Source organism: Pollicipes pollicipes, unplaced genomic scaffold (assembly GCF_011947565.3).
Source record: "Pollicipes pollicipes isolate AB1234 unplaced genomic scaffold, Ppol_2.1 Scaffold_7261;HRSCAF=8764_pilon_pilon_pilon, whole genome shotgun sequence".
In the NCBI taxonomy this organism is placed as follows: domain Eukaryota; kingdom Metazoa; phylum Arthropoda; class Thecostraca; order Pollicipedomorpha; family Pollicipedidae; genus Pollicipes; species Pollicipes pollicipes.
This window is the reverse complement of record NW_023597054.1, coordinates 6,369,774-6,395,736: the sequence shown is the minus strand read 5'-3', so window position 1 is coordinate 6,395,736 and position 25,963 is coordinate 6,369,774. Positions and strand designations below refer to the sequence as shown.

At 47.1% G+C, this 25,963-nt stretch overlaps 1 protein-coding gene across 2 annotated transcripts in view; it reads left to right on the top strand.

Annotated features, from left to right (window-relative positions):
* The window catches only part of LOC119112695 (lachesin), a 128,861-nt gene that overhangs the window by 26,808 nt on the left and 76,090 nt on the right, over window positions 1-25,963 (top strand). For both annotated transcript variants that reach the window (XM_037236952.1, XM_037236951.1), the window contains exon 2: window positions 12,824-12,877. The gene's annotated coding sequence lies outside the window, so the exon portion shown is untranslated. The remainder of the gene's footprint in view (window positions 1-12,823; window positions 12,878-25,963) is intronic.

Sequence of the window (25,963 nt, the reverse complement as noted above, 5' to 3'; positions counted from 1 at the left end):
TCGTTTGGGCACATTTGTATTTTAAGGTTGCCCAGATTCCTAGGAGTTCCGCTTAAGCTGATGTAGCGCGCGTTGTCTAGTTGCCCCTTGTATAGGCCTCTGCACACAACACACAGTTGATAACAATCCGAATACGATAGATAAGCGCCAGTCCGTGGAAGGCAGCCGGCGGCCAACGAGCCAGCTCCGGCCCCGTCGCCCCTGGCCTCAGGCGCGACGAGCCGCGGACGTCAGTGTCTCCTCCGCCTCCTCTGCCGGTGTTGCGTCCGGGCTTGTGCATATTTTCCGGCTGGCTCGCCCGCCTCGCCGCACCCCTATCTCGGCCCGGCAGGAGACGGCGCCGCGTCGTGTCGCCGCCGTATCATCGCCGTCCAGCGACGACCGGGCCGTCCTGAAAAAGCCGGTCGGAGTGGGCACGGCGGCCGTCGGGCACATCACAACCTGCCAGCGCCGCGATCGGCGACCGGGGACGGCGCTCGGCTGAGTGCGGCGCAGGCATCGATTCGAATAAAGCCCGTCAGTATGTGCCAAGTGGTCTCGGTTCGCGCGCTCAGGTGCGCCCGACGTGCTGGCGCTCCCGAGCTGTCGGTTAGTCGCCGAATGGCAAACCTTAGCAGCATGGGCAGCGAATGAAGACAGGCACAGCTGCTCCCAGGCTGGGCAAAATTGACGCCAGGCCTGTCTGGCTGCAATGCATTAAGTGAAGTAGTTTTTTCATATGTGTATATATACATATATATATATATGTATATATATATGTATATATATATGTATATATATATGTATATATATATATGTATATATATATATATATGTATATATATATGTATATATATATATATATATGTATATATATATATATATATATATATATATAAGACAGTAACGACGTAGGGGCAAGACATAAGACCGGTGGGAAAAGAGGTGGAACTATTTAACTGTGGGATAGCCTCACTTTGGTTTGTATGAGGAGGCTGACCACATAAATCTTAAGGTGAATTCTTTATTTTCTTTGTATGTAACTAAGCAAGCGTAGACTGTCACATGTTCTTGTGAAGTAGCTAAATCTAAGTAACTTAACCAAACCTGTTCATTGGGGGTTCAGAGGGAAGATGAAAGGAATCAAGCATCTTGCAGCTGAGGCGGTGGGAAAAGAGGTGGAACTATTTAAACGTGATGTAGCTTAACTGAAAGATGAAACTCATAAACTGAAACGGTGAAAGTCTGGGCTTTGTGAAATGATAAAAAATCTGGAAGTTGCTGTTGACTAGACGGAGCAATACTCGCGCAAGTCCTGTCTCATTCTGAGTGCAGGTCGCATCCCTGAGCAAAAGGCAGATGAGACCACTGCGGAGACCAGAAGTGTTGCCCTCAAGGTCATCAAAGGAAAACTCCAGGTAGACGTGAAGGGTGGAGTCGTCGCGTGCCACCGCCTGAAAAACAAAATGGTGGTAGTGTTATTTCAGGATATAGATGATCAAAACACTGTTTACCGGACTAAATTCCGTCAGACTGATGGCCTAGGCATTATCATTCATGAAACTCTGACTGATAAGCGAACTCGACAATTCAAGGTTCTTGCGGATATGAAGCGTGAAAATGGCCAGGTCATGAACTACCATACTAAAAACGACACCATTCTGGCAAGGAACTCACGTGACAAATAATATGCACGTATACAGCCATGGTTCACACGTGAACAGATCATTAAAGCCATGACAGGCCCACCTACATTATCGTCCTCAGCGAACAGAGGTGTAGCAGGCCCGAATAGGCGCATCTACTGTCAGACCCCAAACCGCATTCCTGCTGGTCATGTGCTAAACAGAGCTGCAGACCTTGAGGAGTTGGTCACGGTTGAGGGCGGGCGGGCTGGCCCTGAGACCAGACTCTCAGGTTCTAAAAAGGAATTAGTTCAACGGTTAAAACACTCACCTTGCTAGGCTCCAGCTGACATATTCCTTAGTGTACTACCACCGCATTTGCAATTTTCGTGAGAACTGGCATATGACCCAGGGGTGCAGTCAGAGCTTTGGTAAGGGGGGGGGACTCAGGGCTAACAAAAGACCTGACAGTAAAAGGGACCCCGAAAAACATCGCCGGATATGACCCGTTTGCTACTGAGGACATATTTTTATTATATATATATATTTATATATATATATGTATATATATCTATATATGTATATATATATATATACACATATATATATATATATATATATATATATATATGTATATATCACGCACGTTACCTTCTATAACTAGAATATAGGCCACATGCTACTCAGCGTTTGATTCTGCCGTAAGTTTATAGTAAATGAACTGACAAAATGACGCGTTAAATGACTGCATGAAATAAATCGCTGGCGCTCTTCATCTTACAGTGGTGCGGTGAACTTTATTTAAACCGATAGAATTCAAAAATTTTGTCAAATTTGGCTTTGAGTTGCACAGAAAAAACAAGGATTCCGCGAATGTAGGTTGAAGATTAATATGAGTCAACAAGATGTATTTACATGGCTAGGCCATGTTTGTCTGGATATCTTAAACATTCAGTTAGTTTTTATACATGCGCGCTCGCATATTTGAAAAGCAAAAACTCCACGCCAGGTGTTGCAGTCTTCCTAGCCCGCGCAGCGTCGGCCCCGCAGCTTATAACAGGCCGCGGCCAACAGGTGGACGAAAAAGTGGCGCATCTGAAAAAGTACTTTCGAACGCTTTTGGACACCAAATCGTGCATTTAGAGACATTCCGATTTTGTATTATCACCTATGCAGTTTTTAGATTAATGATAAAAATCTATTGGTCTTTACAGCACCGCGAAGTGGTTCCAGAATCTGGTTGTGGCACTGGAAGAGTAAAGATAACACTTCTGTTTATTCTGTTGCTGTAACTGTTAATCGGTCCAAAGGGCATCCTAAATCTCGCAGGGGTTGGCCTCGTGTAATCTTTGAACTGCACGAAATAATCTTGAAAGACATTGATAACATTATTTACTACGGTCAGTGTTGCGCGCTCGGCGCCCGCTCCCGGACGTTACTTGCAGTGGGCAACGCCGTTCGATTTTGCGAAACTGCGACCCAAGCCATTGCTGTCCTCGCTCCCCGAGATTACGCCCGTGTCCTTAGGGCTTTATGACGCACTCCTGCTAAGGCCATATGGCGCCGCCAGCCCCTCACTCTGGCGGGAAGGGCGGGCACCCCGTGGAATCCAGCTCCATACCTGTCATTTCTCAGACGCGCAGTGGTTAGCGGAGACGCGTGAGCCACTACGCTGCTGGCACCCAACGCACAGGCTCAAACATTTCGATGCTATTTGTTTCACTTGTGGATTCTGCAAAATAATGAACGTTCTCAGGGAAACATGAGATTGCCTTGTGCGCTTTGAACTAACTTTGACCTCCTCCATTCAGTGCTAATGAGACCCTTGTTTATTTCCGGTCCGGTACAGGGGCCCATTGAATACAACACTACGGGACATTTTGCTGCTCCCGGCGAGGAGCTGACGGGCCGTGCTGTCCCACCGCGGTGTGTTTTCCGGCCGTCATTCTGGCGACATGGGGCGGCATCCCTTGACCGATCCGGAGGCCCCCAGAGGGATACATCATATCACATTGGTCCGATCCCTGACGCATGAAGCCTTCTGACCCGCCCAATTGACGCCGGATCGACGCATGAATGGTCATTAGCGCAACAACATCCCTGCTCACCTCAGGTGGTCAAATAATTAGCACATGGACTCCAGTTGGGCTTAACGGGCCCATGCTGGAAAAGGGCTGAAGAGCCCACCGTTCGGAACCGGGCGCCCTGACTGGCACGGGACCCTTCCATTGTCTCAACATGAGCACCCATCATAAGTTCTTGTTTCCTTCAGTTGTCCACGGGCTCTGACCATCGCAAGAAACTCTGCCGCTCCCGGCTCCCGTCCCCGCCCGTGTTCTTCCCCTGATGGTTTTGAGGCCCCTTGTTGACAACAGAAATGCCCTGTTCGGCACTGTGGGCTCCTGAACAATACAAGAGTCGGACCGATGTAAATCGCGGGCCTGGCCTTGTCCTTGCTTGGGACATGGGCCCACACAGCTCAGATCAGCACGAGGCTGTCTGTTCGTTGTTCGTGATCTCTGGCCGAAACAGAGAAACACTCTTTATCAGGGGGTCCCTATCGGTGCAAGAGATCATCTTGCGTGCATTTGAGATCACGGCTCTATTGGCGGGAATCCTTAATGTGACCTACAGCCAGCCCTTCGGACCCTTCAGACATCCCATCGTGCCCTTGATCTTTGGTCTCGAGAGACTATTTGGCCCCTCTTCGGGCCCCCTCAAATACCTATCCGACTCGGGACGACTTGCCGCCACCGACTTGCTGCCCCCGTTCGGCACTGTGGTGCCCAACCGGCACAGGAGCCCCTCTTTGTGTCAGGGACCCCGAACAATGTCAATCAAGGATCCCGGCCTCGTTTCTGCTAGGGAAATGGGTCTGAAGGGCTCAGACGGACATGGAGCCGACTGTTCGGTGTTCGTAGTCTCTGACCACTTAGACACCCGCATTGTCTCAGGGGTTCCTAAAACGGTGCAAGAGGACCTCTGGCTGATTCTTCAGGTCACGACCGTGCGGACCGCGATTATTTATGTGACCTACAGTTAGTCCTTCGGGCCCTTATGCCCTCCAACCGGGCCTTTGATTGTCGGGTCCAGTGGGCCACCCGGGCCCCTCTTCGAGCTCCATTTAACACTTCCCTTGGTCGGCTCAGGGCCCTTGCGAGCACAGGGCACTCTGTCAGGCGCTTTGGGTCCCTGGCAGATACAAGACCCCCGACCAGTGCAAATCCCTGGCCATGCCTAGCTTTATAGCTGATAGGGATGTGATCCTCAGGCCCATACCGACACGGAGCCGACTATGCGGTACGGTGCTGCCTAATCGACACATAGGCCCATATCGACTGTGGGGGTCCCCGATCTGCGCAAGGGGCCCACTGTCCGTTATTTGACGGCCCGTTGTCGCAGGTCAAGGCCCCTGAATAAGGCTGCGACCAGCCCTTTATGTCCTAAAGCTTTGAGTCAATTCTTTAACGGTAAAAATGTTGAGACTTTTGGATATCGCTTAATCCCAAATGAAAATTGTGATACACAAATTTCGAACTTCATTGCTTCCTGCATCATTCGATTCAATATGCAAGCTTTACGAATAAAATAAAATGGATAAGAGGCCAGTAGATCATTAAGGTCGCCCTTTTTCTTATCATAAATACATACTTTTACAACATCTGCCTTGGCCCTAAGCTGTAGAACGATACTATGTTCTCATATTTTCCAAGATTGACTGGCATCTCTGGATCGAAAACCCCGTTGAGAACATCATCCGCGAGCATTTCGTGAACACATATTAACGTAACCAATTTATTTAGCTCCATACATGCCCTCCTTCATGCTCCATAATCACGTTCTGATACGGCCATGTTCATGCACTTGTACCGAGAGTCATGGCGCTAGCTCCGGGAGTTCTCCCAGAAACAAGTTCCGCTTACCTGGGTGGACTACCTGGACACACTGCTCAAAACCTAGCAAGAAAATGACCAGTTAATTGCCCCCGACTTGTGTGGCTGTACAACCCTGACTAACACTGTGAATGAGTGGTAGTACCTTATTGGGTGGTGCTAGTGGGCTGCCATTAGCTGACTTTGGCTATGACTACTTTAAGCCTTCTCATGCATGATTTGTCCTTGCGTATTGCACAACACAATTCCTGCCGGGTCCGGACCACCTCTTCGCCTGCTTCTTCATGATTGTTCCCACTTCCTAGCTTGGAGTGCCGCGACTTTATTTTATGTTTTCTGGTGTCAACGTACGGCTCATTGCATCACTGGGATGGGGGGGGGGGCTCCTGGTTGCATGTTCTTGGGTAACGGTGTAGAAAAAACATGCCAGGTGCTGCGTAATGCTGGTGCGCGTATGTTTACGACCTTTTCCAATTTATACGCGAAGTAAAAGCTTAAGTTTTTGCTTGAATGTATGGAATAACAAGCCAGACCCAAACCTGACCACATATCGTGGTCTTAAATTCCCGTTCACCGGTGGCCTCCGTGATTGTCAAAAAATTTACCTGAAACCTACACTAGAACTGCATTGCAACAAAGGCGCACTGTTTCGTCATGGGCCCGTGCTGGTGATATTTAAATACATTCTGGTGAATCTTGAACGCAGTTGAGATTGTACGGAACGACGACTGGTGTTACTGTGTAATAACGAAACAGATGATTGCATGCCAAAATAATATGCATAAGGTACATTGAGACAAAATTAAACAACATATTTACATATGTTTATGTCATCCCAAGAACTGAAAATACAAAGCAATGGCGTAGAATTTAAAATTGGTTAAGGTATCGCACCTCGAGGACCTGTTGGCACAAGCTATCTGGAAACGCATTAAGAAGGCACTGAATATAAATTTCGAACCTTCCACGGCCACAAAGCAGCAATCAAAGCTGTGGTGACAATGAAAATTCTAAGGACAGCTTTCTGATCGCCCAAATCACTCAAAGTAAGTACCGTCCATCACTGACGTCAGATCGCACTTAGATTATTGTGTACATGCGGTTGGACTCTACATGATTCATAATTTCAAGGCAATTGAAAGGCTCAGCGGCAAACCACATAAGTTGTGAAATGACCCGAACACCAGCAAGTCAGGAATGACCGAGTACAATTCAATTGGGCGGCACGGGAGAGCGACTGACTGAATGTGATCTGATCCAAATCTACAGGATTTAACAAGTCAGGTAAAGTAACTGTGAACCCGCAACAGTTAACTGTGAACCCGCAACAGTTGTCTGTACTTGTCAGCGGACTACGGAGCCTGTTGCTGCTGAGGCTGCTGAGGCCCTGACCTTACTCCAGTGATTCTTAGGTTGATGCTGAAAAAAGAGTTGTTTCACCTTGCAATAAGTTACCCTGCCAAAGCAAACAGTATCATTGACATCCACCAACGAGTTCAAGGATCGACCAGGCCTGCGCCGGACCGCAACGACTCTCTCCTCGCGGATCCGAACAGCTCCCAGAACAACCACGACGTGGGTAAAAAAAGCCAATGTCTAGACCCGGGCAAATCTAAACCCCAACAAAGGGAAGGTTCCGTGAGAAGAACTTACGTATTGAAGACGATATAAGTGACTGCGATAGTTGGCTGGCCTCACGTGCGCTGTGAAAAGAGGATGTGACGTCTCGTCCTTCCCGAGCAAACCCACAACACAACGCAAGTGCCAAGCGGACGCAGGCGCCCATCACGTGCTGCGGCCGGAACTGCCCTCGCGGCCGGCCTTCAGGCCCTGACGGCCAGCACGGCAGTGACATGGCTCATCACCGCTTCACGCCCTGACGGCCAGCACGACAGTGACATGGCTCATCACCGCTTCACGCCCTGATGGCCAGCACGGCAGTGACATGGCTCATCACCGCTTCACGCCCTGACGGCCAGCACGACAGTGACATGGCTCATCACCGCTTCACGCCCTGATGGCCAGCACGGCAGTGACATGGCTCATCACCGCTTCACGCCCTGATGGCCAGCACGACAGTGACATGGCTCATCACCGCTTCACGCCCTGATGGCCAGCACGGCAGCGACATGGCTCATCACCGCTTCACGCCCTGACGGCCAGCACGGCAGTAACATGGCTCATCACCGCTTCACGCCCTGATGGCCAGCACGGCAGCGACATGGCTCATCACCGCTTCATGCCCTGACGGCCAGCACGGCAGCGACATGGCTCATCACCGCTGCCCGTCCTGACAGCCAGCACGGTAGTAACATGGCTTATCACCGCTGTCCGTTTCGTCGCTTAAACTACCTCGTGCCCTCCCCCGTGCTGATTGCTTTTCCCGTCGCTGATATTTGTGAAGCTAAGAGCAGGAAGTCACGTCACAAAGTCACGAATAGTTACGAAAAGAGTGCGCCTTTATGCGTGAAAGAAGTCACACTCAGACAATTAAGTGCGTATAAAACGCATGCACTGAGAGAAATTGATGTCTTCGGTAAGCCGACTGGCCACGCTCTTACCATCACCACAACAGGACGGCATGGCATGGGGTAACGATGTGAGGTTTGGCTGCCGGCGGGGTGAGTGCTCAGTACACCACAAGCTGTGGACAGTGCCTCCAGACATTCGGTGCGGTCTGATCTTCGGCGGCTAGGCCGGTATGGGGCGAAATCCTCCGGGGGTTAAAGTGCTGCATTAAGCTCCGCCCTTGAAGTGTCGCGAACCTGTAGTCGGGCCAGCCTACAAATGTCATGCTAAACAAATCTTAGATTAGGGACCGTGCTAGCATCAGCTATAGATGTCCTTGTACGAGCCTGAAGCCGAGGAGGTCTAGCTCGTACCATGGCTGTTACCGGCTTGCAACTTATGTTACGCAGACCAGTGTCCGCCCCCCTGGTACCCGGCAAGGCCCAAGCAGCGCCAGCCGGAGTGCAACTGCGCATACATTTCCAACGTTTTCATCACACCCTGCCTGCGCACGGCTTCACTGTCAGGCGGCCTGCGGAGAAAAAGGATGAACGTTTGTTCATCAGGTATCTCCGTATGCTCCCGTAGTCATGGTGCGCGTCCAAGGACACCCGTGGGCACGTGCCGCACAGTCTGTGATGATGAGTACCGCTACGATCGCTCGTCAAGCTTGCCAGTGCGTTACCATAGTGGCACATGTGCAGAGAACGCCAGAAGCAGTATTTGCATCAGTGCCGTCAACCATGGTGCAGTGGCCGAACATTTACGTACAGCTGTAATCATTTACATATAGCCATATTTTCTCACCTATGAGCACACACCATCGATATATATGCCATACATCATCGGTACATACATACATACATGACGCTAACATATGACCATATTCATGCATAATTAGTGTTAGTGGCGTCAGGTATTGAATCGAAAGCATTTGTCCATTGGTGCACGATTGTGGTGGTGATTTGGGTTTTAAGGGCGCGTCGGCATCGGGGCCATTTTGCGCCACATTGGTGCACGATTAAAGGGAACGTTTCGTCTTTGATGTTATCAGTAAAAGACAAATAATATTTTTGAAAGTGCGCGGCATATGGTCGTGCTATTCCTTTGGCGGCTAAGAAGTGCTGTAAATATCAAAATAACAAAATACAGAGGATTCAGTCTCATTGGGCGATACCGCATAAGTCGTCACACTATGACGAATCAAGTTCGTTTCTAGTTCGCCGTATTCTTCCAGACCAATCAGCGGTGTACGGAGTTCTCCGGTCAGTGGTGGTAAAGGGCTGCAAGCGCCACGTGCTGTGAATACTGGTGTAGCCTAAATGACGTAACCGTCGCTTTCTGCGACCCTGAAAACTGGAGAATAACAGCGATATATTTATTTTGCTCATTTCTAGTGTTGGACATTAACTCTGGAATCATCTCTCCTTCCTGACTGGCATTATCTCATGTGAACATGCGTTTGGATTCATAATTCCGCCTGGCTGTAACGAAATTGTCCCCAGCGTGACAAAAGTCTCTCGGAATTGCTCACGACCCACTATTTTGTGCAGCCATATGTGCGAGTCGCTCAAGTGCTCGTGTGAAATACGAGGTATCGGTTGTGAAAAGCTTCAATTTAAGATGAAATGTTCATAATTGGGTCACGAACGACGACGGCACGGGTAGTCTGTAAGCAATGCGATATAACGCATTTAACAACTGTGCAACGGTAACATATGAGACAAAACTGCATCGAGCATTTTGTATTGAAAATAGCAATAAGCAAATAACATGCACATCACGTTTTCTGATGAGGAAATGCTTCAGTACTTGTTACCAACGCTCACACTTAACCATGTGAGGCCGTGGAGAGTGGGAAGGAAACCAGGAAGGAAAAGTGCGTTGAAATTACCGGAAGGGAAGCTGTGAGTCAAAATCAAGCGTTAGGCGTAAAGTGGTCATACGGTTGTCTTCATTCGACTTCAGGCAGGAAACACTTCAATCCTTCTGAAGAAAAGAGCAAGTTGCTTATGCTGCTACGGGTTCAGCGTAGTTATTGCAATGCCTGGATCCCTATAAATTTCCGAAAATCGTTAGGGCATTTTTTTGTTATTCGTGTTGAATGGTCACTTAAGTTCCCTCCTGATCGTCCTCACATTACTTGGGTTCTCTTAAGCGATTACCATAGAACTTATTTCCTATACCCTCTCTTTCATCTTCTTCGTCTTTTTCACCTCAACGTGGCTTTGCGTGAATATGAAGATGGCCTGTTGGATCAAATGGATTGGCAAGACATGTGAAAAAATCAGCACAATGCTGCAACTATAATTACCACCGAAAATATTTTAATGATAATATTTTACAGTACGTTTAACTTCTCATATTAATCTTAGCGGTGTAAGTTAGGATAAAAACCCAAACACGAGGTATTCGGCAAGTATTATCGAAAATTATCAGACATTTAGATTGATGTTTTGCACACAGTCACTGTGGTCTGGGGGCTAAAGTTTCAAACCTGCCTTCCAGCGCTCGCACCTGAACTCGCCATTAGCAAGTATCAGTTGGTGGGGGTAATTCTGAAGCGTGCAAAAGTGCGCACATGGTCCAGGGCCGTCCTAGAGGCTCTTTACTAGGCAGATGCACGCTGGTGGTTACAGCAAAAAAGTCAATATGTTCAGTTGTCTGTAATATAAATAAACTCATTAAGATGTGTCGATTCATGTCACAACCCTTTTCAAACTCACATTTCAAATGAAACATCTGATATGAGCATGTACAAAGCATAACCATGCCGAGCCGTATCCATATTTGGCGAAATTTCACCTGACCCGTATGCCGTTAGGTCGTGGAAAGAAATGATGCACGAAATGCGCTTTCCTCGCCACAGAGAGGCTGCAGTCACCTGTCCGGTTCAATGAAGCGACGACGGCGTGGAAATGAGATGCTCAACTAGGCACATCCCGATCTTCTCTAAAATGCAGTTGTGACCCGATAGTCGTATGGTGGCCACTGTGCTGCCTCTGGGGTAGTGGAAACAATTGCCCACTGATTGAGCATTGTGTATCGGTAAACCTTGGTCTAATGTGACTGCAAAAGTGGCTATACCGGCCGCATCCGACGGGAACAGTACAAAGCACAATATGCAGCGGTTAGTGACAAGCTTCTTTCGTCTTTGTGCCCTTATTGCTCATTAAAATGTGTCCATTATCAAAATTTTTCCATATGTACCAATTTCTTTCAAAGTAAATAACAACCGAACTTTAAGTCTTGATAAGGAACTGGTTTGAACAGCACTCTGTGAATTACCACCTGGTCGTACCCGTCCGAACACCATTAAAGAATACTGCCAGGTGCCGCGAACGTATTGTGAGAACCGATATTCAGAGGCAAAAAAACAAACAAACAAACAAAAACTCATGCCTGCCTCGCACAAAGCACAAGTGGTCTGATCTGTCTTTTTAACTGTTGGATCGATTCGCCATTTTTCACAACGTTGTGGGGTCGGTCCACGTTCGCGAATAGTGACTTCATCATGGCAGTCAAATGTCGATTATTTTGGTTAGAAAATCGCACTTTTTCAGCTTTACATCATCCCTACAAGACGATGCCCTGCGGGGACACGAATTTTGAACAGGCGTGTTCCATGTTTAGTTCTGAGCACAACGGGGTATTTTGTATGTGCTTGAGTATATATACATAATATATGGCCCAGTGACAGCCCGCCACGCGTTCCGCGGCTTCGTCGGTTGGCACCAGCCTCTGGCGCTGGTCATGGATCGGTGTTCATTGTTTCTCAAAGCCGCCACTGCTCTGAAAACGGGAAAGCTAGAAACACATGTTTGGCGTAAAAACACGCGCCATGGATGCTCCATAGACTATTGACAACTTTGGCACGACGATTTATAGCCGGAAAAAAGAGGCTAGAATGTGCAGCTCAATGTTAGTCTCAACTGTGCAGCTCGTTGACTTTTATTTTTGAGTACATCGTACCTACCATAACGTTTTTTGACGAATTTAATTGTATTTCCTCGCTGTCATCCAATAAGCCTATGATAATACCAAAAGTGGGAATGGTTTTAAGGATTTCCTTTTATTTTGGACCACTGAAAAAGTGAGCGTGACCGACCACCTTTTGCTCAAATGCACAAAACCCCCATGACATATTGGTATTCTATGTTCTTGTGATCCACATTGCTAAAAAATTGTTACCAATGAATGTATTACTTGCAGGAATCAAGGCACCATGTAACTATTCGTGATATGGGTTGCTTTTTCATGGGAGACCAAGTGTATGTACCTAGTGGAAGTTGCTTTCAAGCAATTCACTACAGCCCACAAAACATGGTAAAGATGTCAACAAGATTTTAAGCCAGAAGACATCCTGAATCTTGCACCACATGTGGCAGGTCGTACCTCCGATTTACAATTCGGAATTAGGAACGGATTAAGAAACGTAAAAGTTTGGAAGCAATGAAAAAAATAGGTAGAGTAGAATCATACTTTCAACAGCAGTTCCACTACGACTATTTTACGAGGTGTATTTTGTGTCCGGTAACCACCACCTATCTTTCCATTTATAGTAAAGTGGTGATCAACGTGACCTTTGTGATCCCACAACAGCGTGGATGCCATTAACGCGGGCACAAAACCGTTACTTAGACGTTGTCGTGGCTGAAAAATTTGTCGCGAGAAGTTGTCTACTCAGCTGCCTGAGTGCAACAACCCTTTTAACGATGCGATTATGCAATCTGTACCGATGGTTTCGATTGTCTTGTATTACAGAACATCGCATTTCAAAAGTATGTTGTAATGTTCTCATACAGTGACTTTTCACAGGCGTCGGCGCGGGATGGCGACGGACTGAGACAACAACCAGCAACTGCGCATGAGGTGAGTGACCTTTGATCGGCGCCCTCCACACAGCGCACTCTGGGGTTGCGGCAGCCCCTCCCCCTGTGTTGACAAAGCTGAGGCCACGGCCAGGTGCCGTATTGAGCGAAAGGCTCCAGGACCTCACTGCGCCGTGTCAAACCGTGCAAAGGGCCTGTATGAACATCGTTTGATGCTGTGAAGGGCCGGACCACGCCGTGGTAGGAGGTGACTAACATTAACGACGACCTTCTGACTGAACCAACGGACTGGGGGCCGGTGAAAGTGCAAGCCACCGAGTAGTGCTCGTACTGTGCCCATTAGCATATGACGGTACCTGCATGGATATGTTACTTTGCATGAAAATGATAATGAAGTTCGCCGCAGTGTTTGAATGGTCCAGTATTGCGGTAATTTATGATATAATCTTATTGTAGGTTTATGGTATAAATCTTAGCACTGACAACTGTCCTGATCCCTAGCCATTGACTGCATTTTCCACTGCCCGTCAAAGACAAGCGTTCTCTCCAACTTATTATTTATGGGTCACAGCTGGGGATAAACCTTATTTCATTTAGGTCTCGAGCCGGGCTCGGCTTACAGCAACAACGGCCGCTTGTGGACCTGGCCGTGACAGCTTCAGGCCGGATTCTTGGCAGCACTGAGGCGGAGTTTCATGGCGGGCATAGTTAGGGGAACTTGACAAGACTATACATCACCCCCTGGTCGTGGAGTATCTAAATATTGTTTCGACGAAAAGTAGAATTATGCAGCATTGTATTTGTCAAATTTGCATAAACCCGTGTGATTAGCTGCAAAAACTTATAAGATACACGTGGTCTAATCTAACTTCTTGGCCCTCGTCCTGATTCGCCGTTTTTCATAGCACAGACTGCAAAAGGGGAGAGGGGGGGGGGGGTGGATGCGAACCCTGACGTTTCCAAAATAATGAGAATAGAGCTTAGCAAAAAACACCCGTGGATTGGTTTCAACGCTATCTCATGACTGGCACTAGCTGTTATGCTGTTAGTTCAGTCATTGACCTACAGGCGTGTACCTCATGTAATTCTGTGTGCGATTGTGTATATTTTATCGCGAACGACTAACTTACGAAATATTGCTGCTAAAGGGAGTAATCTACATTGACATGGGGTTTTGAACTGCAATAGCCATCTCAAAGACCTTTCGGTGCAGTTCATAATCCTGCCATTCAAAAAGTCAGGCGGCGATGAACGCCAAAAACAGCATTGTTTAGGCGTTCATATCGAGCGTTCGTGAGCGCGATTTCCAGGTGTAATGGCTGTTAAGTGACTTTTGATCAATGCTGTGAAAGATACGATCACGTAATCAAACCATGATTCACTGGGGAGCTTATGTACCAAACAGAGAATTGTGCTGTCCAGAACAGCCTTTTCCACTTTAAAGGTATACCAATAGTTATAAGTGAGCATGTGTCATCAGATCTGATGCTTGATTCAGTATCTTCAAATGTGAAACATTCCCTTTAATGTAGCAACGCCGGTCGGCCGGGCGCGTCCCGCGGCATCGCCGATCGCCGCCTGCCTCCCGGGCCGGGCGGAGATCACCGTTCATTGATCCACAAAAACCGCCACTGGTCTGAAGGCAGAAAAGCTAGAAACACATTCCTGATGTCAAAACACGCGCAATGGATGCCGCATAGGCCACCGAAAATTTGGGCACGATTGCAAAACATGCCACAGAGGCATCGTCAAGGCTCACCCACTCGACTCCACGATGTAGTCACTAATGGTGCATACTTTCTTCACGTTGCTTTCGATGCATTCTTGGTCCATCAGATGAACCCTAATCGTCGTGTGAGTCGCCCCTGATTTGATGATCGCTTCTATTGCTTGACCACCGACTTGGCGCTGGCTCCTAAAGATTGATGCTGGAGAAGTACACGCAGCGGCAACTTTTTCCGTCAGTGATAACTCTTTCTTGATCTCAGAAGCTTCTGACTCGACGCACGATGTGTTTCGGTGTTATCAGGACTGAGGTCGGTCACCACATGCTGCTCCGTGACGGCTGTGGGACCTCCTAGTTTCCCAAGAGCGGAGATCCTATGCAGACGGCTGATGGTCGCCGTCGTGAGCTTGAAGGACCTAAGCGGCCTTCCTGCCATTGCTGGTACTTGTCAGGAGGCTGCCGACGCTGCAGCCGGTGACGTTGAAACGGCTGCTGGTGATGGACACGAAGTCCAGAGAGCCACTACAGGCTGGCTTCGAGCTCGCCACTTAAGAATTGAAAACTTTTCTGGGATGCTCGATGTGGCAAGCTATCACGACGTTGCCGCTGCCGATGTTGATAACGTGGACGGTACTCAGGAGATACTGCGGAGTGACAGGATCTCGTGTCCCCGGCGAGCCACTAGAAGTGTAGTGGTACGTACCTTCTTCCGCCACTCCGACGTTCAACTCCACTCAAACTCTTGGCCGTTGTATAAAAACCGCCTCACCGTTGGCTAGCGTCCCCCGGCGCACGCTGCTCGACACCAGCTCTGCGGTCACCCGACACTCGCTGTCTCTGTCCGGCGCGCCTCGCCGTCCGTGACTGCTCGACGCCAGCTCTGCGGTCACCCGACACTCGCTGTCTCTGTCCGGCGCGCCTCGCCGTCCGTGACTGCTCGACACCAGCTCTGCGGTCACCCGACACTCGCCGTCTCTGTCCGGCGCTTCGCCGTCCGTGACTGCTCGACACCAGCTCTGCGGTCACCCGACACTCGCTGTCTCTGTCCGGCGCGCCTCGCCGTCCGTGACTGCTCGACACCAGCTCTGCGGTCACCCCACACTCGCTGTCTCTGTCCGGCGCGCCTCGCCGTCCGTGACATTGACCGAGGCTCGTGAGGGGCAAGGGCGCATCCAGCGCCCGGCGCGGCGGAGTGGCCAAATCTACCAAAGCAGTCTTCACATGAAGATGATAATGTGAAATCAAACACTCGTAAATCTCCACCCGTTTGCATTGAGGCGGGACAATGTTTCCAGTGGCACATGGTGAGGAAGAAGGTAACAATTCTCGCGCCCGAATGAAAAACACCAACCTAAAATTAGCATGAAGCCGACCATTTAAAGAATCTGACACCACCTGATGAGACTCCATTTAAGTCGAGTGCTAGTGTTCCAAACCAGCCCGGCGATCTGGATTGTAAACACAATATGGTAATAAGATGGATGCTCTACTATCTACTCTGTTATATCTTAGTAGTGTCCATGATTATAATCATTTCAGGTACAGCACGCGCAGACTTTGGGAGTGATAATTTTAGGTCAGCAATTGCTGCTTTGTATTTGATTCACTGGTGTTCACACTTGAATGGATTTCCAACTCTCCTGCTATCGCCCCCGCCGAAATAAGGGATCTCATTTCCTCTTCTTTTTTTACGCCGTTACTCAAGAACAGGTAACCAGGAGTGCCCTTCCCTCAATCCCAGCGACGCAGTAAACCGTACGTTAACACCAGAAAACATAAAATCAAGTCGCGGCACTCCCAGCTAGGAAGATGAAACAAACTTACAAAAAACAGGCGAGGAGGTGGAGCAGACCCGAGGGAATTGTGTTATGTGAGAGGTAGGGAAAAATCATAGATGAAAAGGCTTAAAGTAGTCATTAGCCAAAATCAGCTAATGACAGCCCGCTACAACCGCCCAATAATCTACAACCACTCAATTCCCGGTGTTAGTAAGGGTCATACAGTCACAAGTTCGGAGGGGGCAATTACCTGGTCATTTTTGTGCTGGGTTTTGGGCTGGATTTCCAGGGAGTCCACCCAGCTAAGCAGAGCTTGTTGCTGGGAGAACTCCCGGAGCCAGCGCCATGAATTTGGGTATATGTGCATGACTTTACATCAGAAATTGATTATGAAACATGAAGGAGGTCAAATATGAAGTGCGTTGGATATGTACAGCACAAGGATGGCAATGTCTTCAAATGTGTCTGTTACGTTAATATGTGTCCACGAAATGCTTGCGGATGATGTTCTTAACGATGGTTTTCGATACAGGGATGTCAGCTATTATTGGAAAATATGGAATCCATAATGTCGTTCCACAGCTTAGGGCCAAGGCAGGATGCTGTTAATAGTCTGTAATTACTATAAGAGAAAGGTTGTTCTAAATGTTTTGCTCGCCTCATATCCATGTCATTGGATTCGTAGAGATTGTAAATTAAATCGAATGATGCAGGGAGCTGTGAAGTTAAAAATTTGTGCATCACAATTAACATTTGAGATTTAGCAACATCCGATGGTTTCAAAATTTTGCTATCGTTTTAAGATTGGCTCTGAGCTTTGCGGAGGATACACATTTTGTATAAGACGCACAGCCTCTTTTTTGCAAAATTACCAATCGATCTAGTTGAGAAGCATAATTTATGCCCCAAACCAAGCAGCAGTAATTTAGGTAAGGAAGAACCAAAGTGTTATAGAGTAGATGTGACGTTGTTTTATCGATAAAGTACCTAACCCTACTTATTATTCCAATATTTCTACTTACTATGCTTGCAACAAAATTGGTGTGGCTTGTAATCTTAAGAGATTTGTCAATGATTACACCAAGGTGTTTAATTTCTTTTTTCTCTTCAATAGGCGAATTATTTATTTGCACATTTAGTCGGAAATGCGAAGAAAGGGTTGTGTAATGCTGTGTGAATGTTTTTGATACGTTCAGGGACAGAAAATTAGCAGCAAACCAAGAAGTCATTAGAAGCAAAAGCGTACTGACATTGTTTTGAAGTTCGACAATACTTTTATTTTTGAAAACAAACGCAGTATCATCAGCATAAGCCAGACAAATCATGTTACTGCTTAATTTAGGTAGGTCATTTATGTACATGAAAAAGAGGATTGGGCCGAGAATGGATCCTTGGGGTACCCCCATTGTCACGTTTTTGATTGTTGATAGATCATTCCTGATTTTTACACACTGAGTTCTGCCAGACAAATATGAAGAAATGATTTCATGAGATTTTCGTCGAATACCATATTTAGTAAGTTTACGTAGAAGAAGGCTAATGTTTACAGTGTCAAAGGCTTTTTTCAGATCTAAATACAAACCTAACACATATTCCCCATTTTCAAAAGCCTTTGTAATAGTTTCCTGCAGAAGAAGAATTGGCATGTAAGTACTTTTGTTCTTCTGAAATCCGAATCTGATTTTGGTGAATTAGCTGGTTTTGGTTTAGATGAAGGACGAGTCTATTATATATAAGTTTTTCAAGAATTTTGGACGTAAACGGCAAAATACTGATAGGTCCGTAATTATCTACAAGTTGCGAGTCCCCACTTTTAAAGATGGGTTTAATCACGGCTTTTTTGAAAATGCTTGGAAATATCCCCGAGGACAAACAGCTGTTGAAAAGATGGAGAATTGGCTTGAGTATAACCGTATAAGATAACTTGACTGTTTTTGAATTAATGTTGTCTACTCCAGCTCCGACGTTGTTTAGCCCATCGATGAGAAGAATTAATTCCTGTTCATTAGTGGGGGGGCAGATCCATTTCATTTTCGACATTTGTGATGAGCTGGAGGGGGTCGAAAGATGATTTAGGCATCTCGTCTTTTAACTGTTGTCCAATCTCGCTGAAGAAGGGGTTACATGATTCTGCGATATCCGGATCGTCTGTGATAATTTTGTTATTAGTACCAATGATCCTGGTTGGATCTGCATCTTTTTTTATTTTGAATTGATGAGAGTGTGTAATGTTTTCCATGTTTCCTTGGAATTCCCAGAATGTTTACTGAATTCATTACTGTATTATTTCTTTTTGGCTAGGCTAAGAGGTGTAGTTAGAATGCTGCGGTAGCAAGTGTATGTTGCAATATTTTGGGGACTGGGGTTCTTCAATTTCTGTTCAAATAACTTGCTTTTACGTGTAATCGATAGAAGAAGTGCAGGTGACACCCATGGTTTGCGTGAGCTGGTCTTTCTAGAAATGTGCCTTGTGTGAGAAAACCTGGTGATCCCAGCATTGTAAATATACACAATTTGATTTGCAATAGCATCAGGTTCTGGCTCATTTTCAGTATCAACAAGATGGTCAACAAGGAACTGTTTAAATTCTTCCTACCTTCTGTAATCAAATGTGGTAATGGGTGTTCGAACATCAGGTGTGTGGGTGTGAGGCATAGTTCGTGGAAGCAAAAACTGGGAAATGATCAGACGAATCATGAAGGATAATGCCTGTATGCATCACTTTTAATAAGTCATTGCAAAATATGTTATCTAGAAGAGTGCATGATGGATAGCAAGATCGAGTTGTCCTGGATATCGTGGGAAAGAAGCCATTTGAACACATGCTAGTGAAAAATGCATGCACATTAGGATTGATATCAAGTGAGAACAGATCGAAGTTGAAATCACCAGTAATACATGTAACTTTGTTCATTTTATTAAGCCAAATTAGGCATTGCTCTAGCTCTGAGTTGAAGTGGTGTTTGTCAGTGTTGGGTGACCTATAAATTTGGCAAATGATAATATTAGCATTATCACAGAGTAGTTCAGCACAAACCACTTCAGCTGTAGAGAAAACTGGGTTCCAAAGTTGTATAGGATGAAGATGATCAGCAATGTATACTGCTGATCCACCACCTACCCCTTTTGATCTGCTGCAGTAGAAAGCTCGGTATCCAGGTAAGTCATAATGAGATTCCAAAGCTGGAGACAGCCGTGTTTCAGATATAGAAAAAATCTCTTGACGTGCTTCACTTTTCAACGGAACCAAACTCGCTTGCGCGCCACGTTTCATTCTGCCGTCAGTTTCACCTTCACTCACCGCCTGACCCGGTCTTTTTGCAACCACGCGCCGTTGTCAGGCTGCGGACCCTCACTGCGGACACTGCGGACACTCACAAGCCAACGTGTAACTCACAAACTTGGAGGAGATGGAGGTAGTCGATGGAGAGCCGGCGCCAGGTCAAGGATGCGGTGCTCGGGTTATGTTCTGTAGAAGACCGCGCGACCCAGTCACCTCATGAAAGCTGTTTTGATATCGCATGGTTCCGTGAAGAAAACTTCAACTTGGCCGTTTACGTATATTTCGTGTCATTTTAAGGACCGGCAAATGCTCTAAGATGCGCGCTTAATCTTTGGATTAGCAAGTGACAAATATAATAACGTATTTTCCTCCCCACATGCCTACACGATGCAATTTAAAAGCGACGTCTAGATGTAGTTTCCTTATGACGTGTAGTTCCCACTTGTAGTATCCCTATATTTCCGGCGAAAGGGCTCGGCGGCGGCTAGGTCCACCTGCGTCTTTACCGCGTGGCGCGGGCACAAATGTGCTGCTGCCGGGCGCGCCCCGGTCCCGGGGCAATAAGACATCGATTGCGACGGCGACCCCCTGGCGGAGCGCCGCCGCCGCTCCCGCTGTCGAAATCAGCCGCCCACGGTCTGCCGCGCCAACGGCGTGGAAGGAATTTCTGATGACTGGCAGAAACACACTGCAGACGGGCAGACTGGGTGCGGCGACGAGGCGGTGCTCGAAGACCGGCCGCGCAACACGCCGGGGTTAGGAGGCTGAACAAATGCAACGGTCCTTTCGAGCAGCACAGGATGATTAAAAAGGTGGCAACGCCAAAATTAAGAAAGATGTGTGGCGACTGGGTGACTGTGGGACGGTGAAAGACGCATCATCAATAAAAGTGCGAAAAGGTTCTTTCGGAGCGAGCTTTGTCACCTTCGTTTTTGTGGGGAATGTAGTTGCTGCAGCCTGTCAGCACAAATTGTTGAGATTGCGTGATACACAGGTGTACATCAAGAAAAATGGTAATTCTCAGCAATTGTTCACGTTAACACACGAAGCGCAGGAGATTCATGCCGTAACTCAGTCTTTGTCAAGCCATGCCCATCATTTAGTACTGAAGACCACCTCATTTCATGTTCAAGCCAGCGACGTGGCTGGCGATGCACGTCTGGAGCCGCCTCAGGATAGCGTTGATCGCTCTGCTCAAGACCAGGGACGGCAGCTGCTCATCTGGCGGCTGTTCACATCACTGGCGTCAGCATTTGTTTAGGATTCTGCGTTTGGTGCGCATGTTCCAACGTTTATGGTGTAACTGCACCTTCTTATTTACCCTTACAACCCTTCCAGGTGCAGAGCCGCACAGAGCAAGCAGCTTTGCTTTATGGGTAGGTGTCAAATGAACAGCACACGTTTACGAGCGCGATCTCATCGTGTGGCATAATTTCCAACAGTACGTTTTGCATTGCCTCAGGACCAATCAGCTGCGAGCTATTTGGCTGGTAAGTTAACGTTGACCGTTGTTTTCGTCACATTATACGCCCCTGTGGCTCGACTGGTAAAGCGTCGGACATTCTGACCAACGAACGGGTGTCAGGGTTGCGACTAAGTTGTGCGTCCGAAGCGAACTCAGATGGCTGGTCTGCGACGATCAGTTGGTGGATTGGCCAGGCCGGGCTGGCAAATAGTCGAACGTGTTGTGGTAGTATGTGGTGCGATAAAGTCTGTCAGCAAAAGCTGTTCCATTGAGCCTAGATCGTTATATTCGGGTGGTGGTGGTGGCAATGTCGCTTCCCCGCAGAGCTTGCTTAGTGATGACGTTGATGCAAAAGTCATCACTGAGAACGAAATCGGTGAAGCTTTTTCAAGAGACCAACATCCATACTTTGCTACACTACGATGGAGTCGGAATGGACCCCTGATTCAAAAAAGGTTGTTGGGTTGCAGTGGTATAGGATCCTTTGACATTTTTTTGTGAGTTGGGGTCGGAGTTCATTCAACCAGGCCAGTTCATCCGGCTTGCTTTTCACGGCAATGTAAATTTCAAATAAACAGGATGACACTGGTATACCTGTCTGACAACGTTGCCACACGAACTCAGTGAATATGCTTCTAACGCACGCGAAATCTCTCACGGAAGGGTCTAAAAAGCCAGCGTGTGACGCAGACACGCAAGTTTTCCGAAACGGGTCGTCTGATCGCCTTGAAACCTTCATCGATCGATTCCGTGCAGTGAGTTGAGTCACTGGGGAGGCAATATCCAGACCTGACTTGAGGTCAAACACCTCGAAAACGTGAGGGGAAAACCTTATACGCAAATGCGGACAGTTCAGACCTCAGAGCCTACTGGGCCGATCACTGTGAAGCCTTCACCATTGGATGCCCCACATCTTATTCTTTCTTGCGCTTCCAAATTTGATGACCCTAAGTGAGGCCAAAAGCCGTCAAATTTCACGAAGGCCAAATTTTTTTCTTGCAGACAACCTGTAGCTCAGAACCTACCGAACCGATCACTACCAAACCTTCACCATTGGATGCCCCATACCTGATTCCCTCTTGCAGTTCTAAATTTGGTGACCCAAGATAGGGTCAAAAGTCACCAAATTTCCCAAAGTCCAAAATTATTGTTTTCAGAATTTTTATAGCTCAGATTCCACCACGCCCATAGCTGCTAAACCTTACCATTCAGTGCGCCATTTACCGTAATCTTTTGTTGAGGCTGTAAGTGTGATGCCATTTATAATTATGTCCTTTTCTTTATGTTTGTTCCGAAGAAAAAGTGCAGCTTTCTTAGACCGGCCTTATGAGGCTAAATTTCGCCTTATAGGAGGTGTTGTGTTGGAAATAATGCGCTGAATTGTGCGTGGTATCGCCACAATTGACACCTCTGCTAGGGTGAAATTTAGAAACCTGCAAAACCTTGAAGTTTGTGAGATTTGATGACTTTTGACCTGACCTGGGATCACCAAACTTGGAACTGCAAGAGGAGATCAGCTGTGGGGCATCCAAGGGTGAGGTTTTCACAGTGATCAGCCCGGTTGTCTCTGAGATCTGAGTTGTATGCATTTGCATTCAAAATTTTCCCTTAGAGTTTTCGAGATGTTTGACCTCAGGTCAGGTCTCGATATTGCCTCCCCATGACTCACCTTATTGCATGGAATCGATTAGTGTATGTTTTAAGGCGAGCGAACGAGCCGTTTTAGAAAACTTGCTTGTCTGCGTCATATGCCGGCTTTTTAGACCCTGTCCTTGCTCGCCGGACCTACCTTGCGGCTCCCGGGTACACACAGCCAGCCCATGCTGATCGCAAGAGCGGTGGCCAGCGGTGTGCACGGTGGACTTGGCGGTGACCGGAGCATTTTCCAGCGTCTTCTCCAGCAAAAGCGAATCCGAAGGTTGAGAAATATGATCACGGCCAGAAAACGTTCAGAAGACGTCAGGAAACGTTCATTTCTTTTTCGCCCTCCCAGGTCAAGCTCGGTGAAATGCGTAGTGTCTCAAATGCGTATCTTTTCAATTGAAAAAATCCAATAAGGGAACAGGGAAACATGTAAGTGTTTTTAAGAATAATTATGCTCTCATCTCTGATCGCTTATGTCGTTCGTCTAAACAATTTACAATTACCCGTTCGTAACCGTGCCGTCGAATAATGCAATTTGCAGGCAAGGTGGATGGTTCGTGGGTTCTGAACGTTAGTTGGCATAACTTAAATCTGATGAAAAATAATAATCTTTAGATTTATTAAATGTCATTTACTAGTATATTGTACCCCTAAATCGAAGCTGGATGGCTGGATCCATCAGTGGCATACGTTAAGCTTAAGCCCACTGCTTCGGTACGTCCAAGCAGCGCTGAAAAGAATATGATACAGTCATTTGGTATAGTCTACACTCTAGATCCAGGCCACAAGCTATCAACTCTTCGGAAAATGTTCTCTAGCTTTTGTGGTTGTTGTTGGCAGTGATTTAAGTCCAATAAGAAATGCGAAGCCGTGTTTAAGTAAGGTTAGTGGGCAAAGCAATGCCGCAAACTCAGCGTGCGAATCCTCCTGTGTTCGTCAGTGATGTCATTTGACAGGATATGGGCGCAGTCTGGTATCCATTGAAAATAATATGACATTGCAATGGAGGCGACCAGAAAGCTTTACAAATATCGCACCTTACTGGCCATGACGGTCTGTGAAACGCAGCGACAGACTAACGAACACATGAAGACTATGCACTGCATTGCACTGCATCTTCATGTGAGGTGTAAAATCCGTACTCCATAAGATTGAAAGATAAATGAGGCAGTTTGTCGTTAAACAGCCGAGGCAAGCCAATTTTCAGGTTTAGGAAGGAGGTGGATGGAGTCTAAGAACGTCCTGCCTGACGAGTACTTTGAACATTCGTCCACAGAATCTACAGGCACAAAAAGCATAACCGCCATGCGCAGCTCGAAAAACAGACCCATCATTAATGGCTCAAAAGGCGGATTACAGAACTTTAATAATGGAGTAAAGATACTAATGTGCAAAAGGGAGAGAGGGGAGAGATGCTTGTAACCACACACCAATGAAGACCATGAGAAGATTTGCCACCTTAAACTCAGTGATATATTGAACAAGAGTGATCTTGCTGGTGGGGGCCTGCCGCCCAATGATTGCCGATTTTGCCCGATCGCAAGTTGCATTTCATAATCGGTAAGAAGCGTGCTTGAAGCACGCTTCGGTGTTAGCAAGTGTTTAGTTCAGTGTGTGAGAACGCGTTAATGCCTGTGTTTTTGGCCCATGCAAACCATATCAATGTGTCTGGTGTTATGCCAGAGGTGATGCACGGTGTATTTGCATGCCAGCCGTACATGGCGGCAAATGTTATATATCGCCTGTAGCTGAATTGTTTTCTTTATTATTCTGTCTGGACTTTGTTCTTATTACCGTCATGATATTGTTGACAATGATTGCTTCGTTTGCACAACGTTAAGGTCCATCCTGGTTGCGTCAGTGGCGGAGCGCTGAACTCTTATCTGTAGTTTCATCTCGAATCCAAGCCATTCAAATTCCAAGAAAATATTGGGCTGTGGCGTGCACATACCTAATAACTGAACACCATCCAGTCTGCCCCAAGCCTCAGTGCCACCTGGCGACCGCCGGAGTACTCGTTTCCCGTAACATCGTGTGCTCCCTAACCCACCGAATGGGGACGGTAGGTCAAAGCATTATTTCATTCGTTTTACTTATGTCACGCCTCAATTATTTATCGGAAATAATGCCACATTAGCGCGGAAGTTCGGAAAACCAAGTACGCGTGCTGAGCAGCATTAACATGCCAAGATTGGGATAACACGTTCATGCAGCGCATATATTAAACTGACCTACGCTGTTTGCAGATGCGTTTGGTCAGCAACGCCTTACGAACGACATTCTCTGATTCGCCGCATGTCGCTCCGCTCCAGCTACAACGATAGGGAACATGATAACGTTTTTGTGGTTATTACGCTGTTCGATGGGGTCATTTATGCATGTAGTTAAGATCGGTCTCAACGGCTGCAGGAACAAATAATCAGCATACGGCCTCGGGGCTTCCCAGACGTGGGCAGTAACGATCGCCGCCTTGGTTGTCTGGGGGAAATTGCTCGACTCGTTCGCTGGCCGGGCTGGTGAAGGCATTATTTGGTCCATCAAACAGGAAACGTCTACTGATTGCTGACCAACGAGGGTCAATCCATGCAGAGGTCAGTCGTGCAGTAGCATTGCACTCAACGTAAACCCCCTGCAATCCTGTTCGGCGAAAGAGCGGATGCATAATTATCATTCACAATGGAACAGGGCAACTTTGCTGATGGATTCAAGGTAAGCGCATCAAGCTTTGCTCAGTAAGCAGTCTGAACCAAAAGCCACCACGCAAACTTTTCAGAAAAATCAGTCTGATCGATTTCCCGAATCAAATAACGATGCCGTCGCTCGGTTTGCATATATAGGATCGGGCAATATTCGCGGTCGTGTAATGTGAAGCAAACTCGAGTTGGGGGGGGGGGGGCGGGGGGGGGGGCAAAACAAATTGTTCATTGGCGAAGTAAGAAATACTTCTGGAAATAAAGATCGTTTGAGCTTGAAAAAACAGCTGCACCAAATATGCAGCCTATTTTCTCCTCGTGCGCCGTGTTCTGCGGTCGGAACCGAAATTTCTGTTATTACTATATATATATATATATATATATATATATATATATATATATATATATATATGTGTGTGTGTGTGTGTATGTGTATGCATGCATATGTATACATATATATTGTTTTGCATTGCACTGCATTATATTTCATCGTTGTGGGAGTCTGGAGCAGTGACCTTGATTTTCAGCCAGACTATC